The sequence below is a fragment of the Onychostoma macrolepis genome, chromosome 03 (genome assembly GCF_012432095.1).
Source record: "Onychostoma macrolepis isolate SWU-2019 chromosome 03, ASM1243209v1, whole genome shotgun sequence".
Classification (NCBI taxonomy): Eukaryota; Metazoa; Chordata; class Actinopteri; order Cypriniformes; family Cyprinidae; genus Onychostoma; species Onychostoma macrolepis.
In genome coordinates, this window is record NC_081157.1 from 51,067,556 (window position 1) to 51,080,091 (window position 12,536).

A 12,536-nucleotide genomic window follows, 5' to 3' on the forward strand; every position below is an offset into this window, starting at 1 on the left:
CCTAAATGTTCACAAACGGACCCCAACCGTACCCTTTTTCTGACAGTGCACAGGCTCCACGAGAACACAGCACTGTCTGTCTTCACTACACCTGCTGCTCTCTCCAGATCACTCCAGAGGACCAACAAGATCAGGCTGTTGGCGTGTATCTAGTGCAGCATTCACCATTTAACACACTTCAACAACACATTAGTGTGATACCCAGACTGAAAGATTGTTAAATGTTTTTAAACTGGTCAGATGGTATATTTTTCTTTCGGTAGAATATGTTTTGTGCATCTATATCTATCTATCTATCTATATATCTATATATATATATATATATATATATATGTGTGTGTAATGTTAATTAACAGCTGCAATGTTGTGTTTTTGGTTGGATATTAATAGTGCTATGAAATAACATTTGTTATGATTTAGTGCTGTATAAGTAAAACTGAATTGAATTAACCATAAATGCAGATATGCTTGATATGATAATGTAAACTTCATAAACAAGTTTTTATACAGTAAGACAATTTGTGATTGTGATGATCTTTTATTGATGGTCAACAAAATGGGGCCATTCAAAACCTCCTTCCTCTGTAAACTGTCTTCTAATGTCTGACTCAACACATGCAGGTGAGGGCTGCTCAGAACACCACAGGCCCAGCGGACAACTTGTCTGTATGCTGTCAGTATTGATTGTGTTATACCAATGGCATCAAAAAGTGACTTACAGGTAGTTGTGACCTACCTAAATATAGGCAACTTGTAATTGAAGAAAACACAATTATTCAGATGGCTTTCAAATCTTTAATATATTATGTATTTATACATACAAGTATTTAGCTCAGAGTAATAAATGATCTCTGCCCTGAACACACTCATGTCTGCTGGCCTGGAGAGGTCTATACTCCTGTCTGAAGTGCATATATATCTGTAGCACATGGGTTCAGACCTGAATACACACAGACTCATGGGGACTCGTGTCATGGTGGGGACCTGAATTGAGGTGAGAAAGTTTCCTGTAAGGTGTAGGGTTGGTGTAGATGTAATGTGTTCCTGATCCTAATCTTCTGCTACAAACCAAAAATATGTACATTTTCTACACAAAAAGGATACATACTGTTTAGGGCATAGTATAAATAGGCGAATTGGGACGGTACATACATATCAACAGCATTTGATCATTTTAAACAAATCTGAGTTACATTTGTCAAATAAACCTAAAGTCTAAAATACAGATTGTGTCAAAGCACTTAACAGTATCAAATCGGAAGATAGAGTGTCAGTAATGTATAATGATAAGATTAAACACTCAATTTTTAGTCTAAACAAAATAATTTCCCGGTGTAACGTTATACCTAACGTCCATCAATACTCCTATTTTAATACGATTACGACAATACTCTGATTAAGAGTCTACCATGTAATCAGAGATTTTTGATGACCTTAATCCAGCTAAAGTCATAATCGAAGTAAACACAAATCGAATTAAGACATGTGGAGTATTCCTATTTTAGTCGCATTATTGAAGTGCAGTACAGACATGTACACACCTTAATCAAACTATTACCGTCGTGTTGGACTTTTCACCGCATTTTGCGACAAGACACACACACGGCAGCGATCAACCGTTTGACGGCAAATAAAAGAGCTTCAACACCATCGTCGTCTGTGTGTAACCCCTCTTGATTCGTGTGTTCTTTTATTTCAATAATGACCACGCGAAAGCAGTTTTGCTGAGCACATTCACTTTAGTGTTTACTGCAACTGAGGAAATCTGGAAAAGACACGAAGAGCACCAAACAGACAATAAATACTGCTGGTCCGGTCATAAAACATCCTTCTCAACAGCTCACATGAACTGAATACTTAAACACTTTTTGTTACATACGAATATGACTCAGTCTCTTCTCTTTCTTTCATGAATATAGAACAAAACGTGCACAGAAGAAAAGTAATACATCGTACCTGGAAAAGACACGAAGAGCACCAAACAGACAATAAATACTGCTGGTCCGGTCATAAAACTGTCAGAAAATAATAAAATAATCAAACAAATATACCAAATGAGATAAAAAGCAGACGCCATTAGCACGTGGCGTGCACAACCACCTGTAAGGCACGTAAGACCCTGCTACACACTGATTTACTATTCTAAACAGGAAATACAGAATAAAGTTCTCTCAAATACATTTCTAGACAAATGCAATTGACTTTATTTTTGTCTAAAACAATATCTTCCAATATTTTCTTGACCGATCGACCAGAGACTTTCTTTTACCTACCATCCTTCTCAACAGCTCACATGAACTGAGAAGGTGGCTGATTCAACCCTTAGTACACCCTTCTTGCCTGTAGGTGTCTCCCTTTTTCCAAGATGCATTATTTAAATAACCTATGAACAAGGTTAATTTAACAAGAACAAATATTTTATAACTAAAACAAGCATTTTGACACACTTCACATTTAGTTTCTGTTTTTCCTTTCTTTACTCTGTTACATGTGCACGTACATATAATTAACTGCACTTGAAGCTTTCATAAAATTAAAAATGAAACACCCAAAACTGTATATGGCATCATCACGAAGACGAACTATATGTTTATACGTGAAATTCTGGAGGGGACGTCGGATAGCGTCGTATGGTGACGTAATGACGCATACCATTAATCGATCTATGTACTATAACATGTAAAACGGGAACATGAAAGGATTATTCTAAAAGCAACTCATGTAAACACCTTAATCATAATATTGCCTTATTCAGAATAAGGTAAATAATTAGATTACTGATGTCCATGTAAACGTAGTCAATGACTCGCGGAGTAACTGGGCAATCGACCTTCTTTCCGCCATGATGGATCTACAAACTCCGCCAAACTGTTCGACTGCAATATTTTCATACAAGGTTATGTGTTGCGCAGGCAAACAATCGAACGCAGAACTTTTATAACGATCAACCAATGGTGGCATAAAGACCGCCTTCTCTGATGCTTGATAGACACCCCTCATTAGCATGTTGAGTTGAGGAAAATAAATACTGAACTACATTCAAAATGAATAATCGTTTGAAAGGGAGAGAAAAAAACTTTCAGTTTAGCATTTCCTTTAGCATTTTTTATTATTTCAACATTCGTTTAATTTATTTAATTATTTATTTTCTCGCACATTTAATTATTTATATATTTATTTATACAGAAATATGTGGATTTATATATTTATTTATGTATTTATTTGCACATTTATTTATTTATTGTTTTTGCAGGTTTGGTCCTCCATAATGAAGAGTGTTAATGTAACTCTGAAAAGATTGGGACAATATGTACACTTTTTTGGAGTTGATTTTAACTCTGTTAGAGTTGAATTAACACTCATAATTTTGCTGTGTAGCGATAGCTACACTACGGAGCCAATGTAGTAGTCTTAGTCTTAGTCTTGCCGGTGTTTTATTCTAGCCCGTGTTCCCTGGATTAACCCTTTCCGTGCCATTCCGTCTTTCTGTTTAGTTCCTGTATTGTCCTGCGTTTATCACTCTCCTAGTGTTAGCTGCATTACGGAACGTTTGTTGTTTTCTAGTCTGTTGAAAAAACTGCTTTCTACTCGTCTAACTCAGGTTCGGATTCATTGAATGGCTACAGGATGTCCGGTCAGAACATTAGGTCTCACACCAGTAACGTACTTCAGGGTGATTTATTGTGCAAAGATGGGTGTGGTTGATTAGTTGTACGCACACATATCCACACAATCCTTAAACGGGGCACTTCTAACTAATTTATCTTGAACTACTGACTATAAACATCTACACATCCAGCCTCAATACGGTCTTGTTTTTACTCCGCGGAAAGTTTTGGAACAGTCCAAATCACGAACACAAGCGGGAGGGTTTGGAAGAGTTCACTTTAGGGTGGCCTTTCTTACAGCCGCCCCAAATTCACACAGCAATTTGAACAACAAGAAAGGCCTTACTAAGAATTGGAATGTCATTCAGGCAAAGGAGGTAGGCAGATGATCTTTGTCACTGGCCTTAGGTAAGTTCTGTCCTTTACTTTGATCTCAGCTGATCTGACTCTGTTATCATTTCCAGGGAAAACTTGAACAATCCTTCCAACAGGCCAAAGTGAGCGAGGTAGCTGCTGGTCCACAATCATAACAGTTTCACCTATCTGTAGGTTGTCTGTTTCTGACATCCATTTTTGTCTGGTCTGAAGGCTAGGTAAGTAGTTATGGATGAATTGCCTCCAAAAGTGATCAGCTAGCAGCTGACTATGCCTCCATCTCCTTCGACTCAGAAGCTCAGAATCCTGGTATGCCACTTGTGGAAGTGAGGCGTCCCGCCGCCCCATCAACAAGATGTTGGGTGTAACTGGGTCTGGGTCAGCAATGTCTGAAGATGTGTAACCAAGGGGTTTGGCATTGAGGATCCCCTCAATTTCAATGAGAACAGTCCGCAACACTTCTTCAGTGACCGTCTGTGCTCCAAGGGTCACGCGCAGGGCTGTTTTCAGAGACCGAATTTCCCGCTCCCAGCATCCACCGAAATGTGGGGCATTAGGTGGATTGAATATAAACTTGATTTGCTGGCTTGCAAGTTGAGCTTGGAGCTCAGGTTGAAGAGCAGCGTAGGCATCCCGAAGCTCCTTTTCCCCACCTTTGAAATTCGTTCCCTGATCTGATAGGATTTCAAAGGGTTTGCCTCTTCGAACAATGAAGCGACGAAGGGCCATCAGAAATGAATCACTGTCCATACTTGTGAGGAGATCAATATGTACTGCACGGGTGGTCATACACTTGAATATAATTCCCCAACGCTTCTCATTTCGGCGTCCAATCTTTATGAGATAAGGACCAAAGCAATCTATACCGGTTGAATAGAAAACTGACTGGTGAATTCTTAACCTGGCAGGTGGGAGGTCTGCCATCCTGGGGGGATGTGGTTTGGCTCGCCATTTTTGGCATTCTGTGCATTGCCGCTGATGATGTCTCACTGCTGCTCGTCCTCGTAATATCCAGTATTTTCTCCTGAGCTCCGCAAATACCCTCTCTGGTCCAGGGTGATGCAAGCGATCATCATAGTCTCTGATAATCAGCTTGGTGAGCGGGTGATGTGGGTCAAGGACAATGGGGTGAATGGTATCTTCTTCTAGTTGACTGATTTGTCTGAGGCGACCACCAACCCGTATGAGATTTGAACTGTTATCTAGTTCTGGGGCTAGGCACAGCAGTCGACTATTGCTTGGTAGAGATTTACCAGATTTCAAGTGCAACATCTCATCGGTGAATGACTCTGCCTGGATCTGTCGGAGGGCTGTAAGCTCGGCTTCCTTGTAGTCTTCTGCAGTTGCGATGGAGGGGGAGCTTTTAGCTGATGATTGTATAAGAGCATTTAGATAGTCTGTGAAGGTGCAAAATTGATGAGGATCTGGCAGTGACAGAGCAGAGGTTAACAATCCACAGAAGGTCGACTTCTTTAGCTCACTGTCTTGATTTACGTGGCTTAATGGTGGCATCTCTGGCCAGCGGTCTGGTGTGTGTCTGAGGAATTCTGGGCCTTGGTTCCATCTGCTTTCTCTGTTGAGATTAGAGGGAGACCTTCCTCTTGTAATGGCATCTGCTGGGTTGTCGGCAGACTGTACATAACGCCAGGTGTCAGATTCAGTCAAGTCCTGTACCTCTGCCACTCTGGTCCCCACAAACACCTTAAAGCGGCAGGAATCTGATAAAATCCAGGTTAGCACTGTGGTGGAATCAGACCACAGCGTAACACTACTGAGTGGTAATGTTAGCTCCGCCTTCAGGACTTTAGCAAGCTGTGCACCTGTGAGTGCTGCACACAGCTCAAGACGAGGGATGCTCTGCTGTTTCTTGGGAGCAACACGGGACCTAGCTGTTACAAAGGCCATCTCCACTTTACCTTGAGGGTTCTCTGTTCTCAAGTAGGCCACAGATCCATATGCCTTCTCTGAGGCATCACAAAAGATGTGAAGTTGCCTAATGTTAGTAGAGCAGTCCATTTCTTTGCTGCAGTAACATCTGGGCAAACTGATATGCTGCAGATCTTCCAATTCACTCTCCCAGTGTTTCCAAGAGTCCAATAGGTCCTCTGGCAGCCTTGGATCATCCCACTCCTCTGTTTGTCCCACAACCTCTGTACTATCACCTTGGCTCGAGTGGTGAAGGGTACGATGTAGCCAAGGGATCATACTGACTGGCAAGGATCTGGTAGATGCTTCGCATTGTGGGCACTTGACTGTCTGGTTTGCGTCGTTTGTAAGAGAGGGTATCTGATTGGCAATTCCAGTGCAGGCCAATAGTTGATTCCTGAGCTTCTTGGTGGCCTTCGCTGAGCCAGAGGATGGAGGACTCTGAGACTGAATGTCGGCTGGCAGATGGCTGATAACTGAAGGGTCGCTAGCCCATTGTCGTAGTTCAAGCCACCAGATGCTAGAAGGTTGCAGAGTTTGTCTACAAGAGTCTTGGCCGTGTCATGGGAAGCAAAGCTCTAGAGGCAATTGTCCACATAAAATGACTTCTCCACTGAAACTCGTGTGTCCTCTCCAGGCTGGCTGTGATCTAGAACGTGCTTCTGTAAAGCAAACGAAGCACAACACGGACTGCAAGTGGTCCCAAAAGGCAGTACCTGCCATTCATAGACATCTGGGATTCTGTCTCTTTGCATGTGTCTCCAAATGTATCTCAGCAGTGCTTTATCTTGTGGTAAGAGGCGTACCTGATGGAACATGCCACGGATGTCACTGCTGATGGCAACAGAGTGCTCCCAGAAACGCAGAAGGACTGCCAGGAGAGATGGACCAAGTGTTGGACCAGGTAACAAGAGCTCATTCAGGTTGTGCCCTTGGTATGAGAATGAACAGTTAAAGACCACACTGTTCTTCCCATTATGCTGCACCATGTGGTGCGGGATGTACCAGGCTTCCTTTGTTTCGTCCACTTGCTCCTGACTAAGTTTGACAACATACCCAGCTTGCACTAGCTTGGCCAGCTCCTCTTGGTATGCTGCACCTAAATCAGGGTCCCTTTCCAGCCGTTTCTCGATTCCTCTCAACTGTGGCAGGACAGCTTCCTTTGGTGCATAGAGACGAGGCATGTTCTTGACACGGAGCAGAGGAGTAGCGTATCGCTGGACACCATTAACATCCACTCTCACTGTGTTTTCTTGTAGGAGCTGAACGGACTCTTTGTCTTGGCGTGACCTGGTGATCACCTTTTCACTCTGGTAGGGTAGAACATCCATTTGCCACAGTCTCTCCACATTTGCATAAAGGTCATTGACAGGCCGCAGTGAGGTGAAGAAGCATTGCTTAGGGAAAGATGACTGCTCAATTCTTCAGCTGGACCCTGCAGTGTCCATCCCAGACGTGTTCTTACTGCTGCTGGCCCACCAGGAGGCCCCAGTCGGACTGGTTCTATGGGTGTAAGGAGGTGGGGGCAATCAGAGCCAGTGAGAAGAACAGGATGCACCTGGTCCAGCTGTTGTAAAGGTAACCCGGCAAGATGCTTGAATTTCCGTTGCAGGACACTGACTGGGTGTGTATGTTCTGCCAGACCAAGTGATTTGGCTGTGAAGGCGTTATGGATCTTGTAAGCTTTGCTGGGGTTAACAGTTGGGGACACAGTAAAAGTCACTGCCGCCCCGTGAATGACCTGGGTGTCCTGTCTCACTGTACGGAGTACAAGGTCCTCTGGCTCCCCCACAAGTCTTAATTTCTGCATTGCATCATGCAGAATGATGGTCCGCTCTGATCCATCATCTAATACGGCGTAGGCTTCCATTGACACATTGCCATTCCTTATCAGAACCTTAGTCACTTTGAGCAGCACTTTACTGCCGGAGGTTGGGCGGTCCACATATAAAACTGCACGGGAAGGAACTGCACTTGGCTGAGATGGCTTGCCCTGATCATTGACATCATGCAGTACCAAAAGGTGCTTCTTGTTGCACGTTGGGCAGAGATTCTTTAGTGTACAGTTAGCTGCTTGATGTCCACGACCACAACGCCAGCAGCGGTTCTTTGTCTTTATCCAGTCTATCTTCAGGTCTTTGCTAAGAAGCTTGAAGTTGTCACAGCCATTCAGATAATGTTTATTATTTTCACAGTATGGACAATAAGCTCTTACTTTCTGTTCTCTGACTGAATCTGGTTTAGACGTGGCTGACGACGTTGGTGAGAAATGTGACTTATCAGTACCAAATAGAATGGTGGTCGGTCTGCGAGGCTGCTTAGACTCTCTTCTCACCTCTCTGCCACGCACTGAAGATTCCTGCCTTGGGTAACAAGCGTACTGGCTATTGTCTTCCTGTACTTGTAGTTCATATTCCAGCCAATCAGCGAAGTCCAATATGGTGGGAATAGAGACTTGCAAAGGGTGGGTGTACCGCTTGAAACTCGATCTGAGGTCATGTGGCAGTTTACTCAGGAGTCGAGACACATGTGACCCACATTCCAGCTCTACAGTACCTTTGTGGCCCAGTTGCTGCAACATACTGACAAGCGAGCGCACCTGCAGTCCAAACATCCTGAAGGCCTTTACATCTCCACTGCGTATATTAGCTCCATCCATCAATTCAGCGATTCATTGCAGGGCTAATTGGTGGGGTTGACCATACATCTTATCCAGAGCTTTCATGGTGTTGGTGAAGGGAAATCTGGAATTGCTGTAAGAGTCTGCCACCAGGAGGGCCTCCTCCAGTTTTAGATGGTCTGTGAGGATTTGAAATTTAAAACGTTCTGTGGCATCATCAGGCAGGATGTTCTCTAAAGCAATTCTCAGTCTTGAAAACTCCCTAGGGTCAGAAGATGTTAGGTAGGGAATGGTAGGGGTTGGACCTCTGTAGATTTTCTCTTGGGTAGATGAGGGTAAGAGATGTTCAGACGTGTATTCAGCTTGGTCTGGCCTCTTCCCTTCCTGTGATGGAACAACGGACTTAGGTAGCTGAGGTGGCTGGGAATATGGGGGAGAGTTGAGATACCTGAACTGAGCTGAGTCACTATAATGTGCTGTAAAGGAGGGTCTCTCATGAGGTGAGGAAGAAATGTTCATGTTTCTCAGATCTTCTGTCAGCTCTGAGGTTTCCTCTGGCACAGCTGTGTGAGGCGGTATCTTAGTGGCAGATGGTGGCAGCCTGGAACGTGGAGCTGGTATTGGGCGGTATGGCTGTGGAGTCTGAAGGTTGACTGCTGGAGAGTGAGAGCGTTGTGATGGCATTGGTAGAGTGACTGACTCAGGTGTAGATCTCTGCTTCGATTTCAGGTTTTGAAGCTCTTGCCAAAGTGCTGCATTCTGTTGACGCATCTCTTGGAATGCTGAAATGATCTCAGGAAGCTGGCTGGATTGTCGTTGCAAGGCTGCGTTCTCCCTCTCCATCTCCTCTAGCATGGCTGTAAACTCTGGCAACTGTTGCACTTGTCTTCTCAATGCTGCATTCTCCTCTCTCAGCCTTTCAGAGGTGCTGTCCCATTGGTCAGTCAATATCCATTCTGAACGTTCCGATGCTTGGCTCACCGGTGAAGTGGATCTGGAATGACCTGTAGTACTTGCTAGTTTATCCTCCAGTTCTCCCTGGCAGGTAGGTGACCGTGATTGCTGTCGATGAGACCCAGGTCCACTGAGCTCAAAGTCTTCTAAATAGGTTGGAGGATTAACTCGTCTCCTTGGTCGCACAGCAGGGGGTTCTCTTTCTGGGTGAGACATATCTGTAGCAATCCACACATCCGGCTCGAAGGACCATGAAAAAACTGCTTTCTACTCGTCTAACTCAGGTTCGGATTCATTGAATGGCTACAGGATGTCCGGTCAGAACATTAGGTCTCACACCAGTAACGTACTTCAGGGTGATTTATTGTGCAAAGATGGGTGTGGTTGATTAGTTGTACGCACACATATCCACACAATCCTTAAACGGGGCACTTCTAACTAATTTATCTTGAACTATTGACTATAAACATCTACACATCCAGCCTCAATACGGTCTTGTTTTTACTCCGCGGAAAGTTTTGGAACAGTCCAAATCACGAACACAAGCGGGAGGGTTTGGAAGAGTTCACTTTCGAGGGGTGGCCTTTCTTACATCTGTGTTCCCTGTATTTACCCCTGTCTCACTGTTCGGACTCTGTTTATTCCCTTGCCCTTATAGCCCGTGTACCTGGATTATCTCTCTTGCCTTGCCCTCTATGCACCTGTTTGCCATTGTTTCGACCCTGTATGTATTTATTACCATGCCTTTATATAAAAGCTTGCACATGGATCCGCACGTCTCACATCTCGTCAGCTCCGTTACATCTTCACATATATTTGTATTTGTATCACAGAAAATTAAAGTTTCTACATTATATTTAGAACCTTTAATATTTATATTTACATTATATTAATGAATTGCATACTGTATCCCCCCCTAAACCTACCCATCACAGTAAACGTTCTTCATTTTTTTTTTTTTTTATTAAATATTTTCATAAACATCATTTAGTATAATTTAATTAAAAAAAGTTATACTCATGGGTACAATCATTTGGAGTATTACTACACTCCATAGACAAAATTATTTTATTCTGAATTGTGTGTGTACTGACCTGCTTAGACTAGTCTTAAAAGTTGGTCATCCAATTTGTTTTCATAAAGACTGGTCATAACTTCTTACAAAAGATAGATTGGCCCAATTTGAGTCAGAAAAATAAGACTGATACCTCTTTTTACCAACTTGGGGCTTTATTTAGCTTTCAGATTAATATCAAGGATTTCAGATATATATAAAAACATTTAAAAATTTATATTAAAAAAAATAATAATTTATACTGGATTTTAATCCAAACATATGCAAATCCATACATTTTCATAAATATGTAATAAATATAAAATATAAATCAAATCATTGGTCTTCACCTCCTCACTCGAATTTAACTGTGTTTAGTCAAAATAAAATGTCAAAATGATATTCATTTCCCAGCAGAAACATTATTTATGTTATAATGTATGTCTATGGGAGTGTGTGTACCATGTGTGCATGTGCCTGTGTGTGTGTGTGTGTGTGTGTGCCTGTGTGTATGGGTATGGGTATGTGAGTTTTTTCTGCATTGGGGACATTCTGCAGTCTCAGCCCTTCATTTGGCTATGCATCTTTCCTGGATTGTGTCAGATTTTGTATGGTAAAAAAAAAAATCCAAAAAAAAAATGCTGTTTTTTTTGGACATTCCATTGATTCCTATGGGCGGGTCAAATTCCTATGGCCGGGTTACATTTTTTTACTTAATTACACCCACATAAAATCATCGAATCGACTCAATTGTTTTTGTGGTGTGCTATGTGAGCAAGTGTCACAAAATTCAATTTTAAAAAATCCACCGTTTTTTCATGAATTCTAGTCTTTTTTTGGCTCCGTGTCTTCGAATCCACCCCAATTTATTTATTTTTTGTGTGAGTTCCGTGCAACAAAATCCTGAAGTCTTGGATCAATGCTCGATTTTTACAAAATCTTTGAAAATCAGTTTCGGGTCATTTTGACCCGAGGGAGGGATGAGGATTAAATAGTGTGGATTAATTTGATATTTGGTGAAATAGTTCACTGTTATTACCCAGGAAAAAAGACAGATAGAAACACACTGTCACATTATATGGGATGAGTTTTCACTCGGACAGCTGCCGTTTACTGACACAGACTGAAAAATACTATCATTTTAAATATAAAATAAGCAAAGCACAGGCTCTAAATACAAATCCTGGTTATTGCAGTTATTCATTTGTTTTATGTTAAATCCATAGGTTCACATACATTTCCAGCAGGTGTATTGTTTGAACATACATCAGTGTGGTTTTATTGTGTTCATGTGTTTTCTCATGAACAGCTGTAACAAAAATATGATGATACTGATTTTTTTTTTTTTTTGAGGAGAATTAAAAAAAAAAAAAAAAAAAATTCTAATTCAAGAAGGTTCTGAAGTTGTTTCGTTTGAAACCAACATATTCAAAACTTAACCGTTAGCCTCCTTCAGTCTTTGGAATTTATATTATAAACACACTCAATTTTATACTTTATATTTACAATAAAGTTTAAGAAAACAGACTTCTGTTGTTATGACACAGCTATCATTATTCCAGCAATCACACTGAGCACAACAGCAACTGAAATCAGGACTGATGTCCTGCAAGAATTAAACCTTTCACCTACAAAACAAAGTAAAGACTCACATATTGAACACATATAAATATTTATATATGAAGACTCTGAATGAAAGATGACACAGTGCTGTATTTACATCATTCATTACAACTTTCAGAGATGTGTAACTCTATGATTATCACAGAATAACTTCAGAAGAGTCAGACTACAGAACTTGCATTTAGTTGCATGAACTATTATTATAACACTTATTTATAATGACGGTGAACATTCAGAGGCGAGGGAGAGAAAAATGTAAATGCAGTTTTAATTAGACAAACAACAATCAAAGAACAAGGAGCAAAAACCAAGAAACGCCAGCACAGAGGACACAACAACACATGCAACAATGGACAAGACCGACAAAGACCAGATC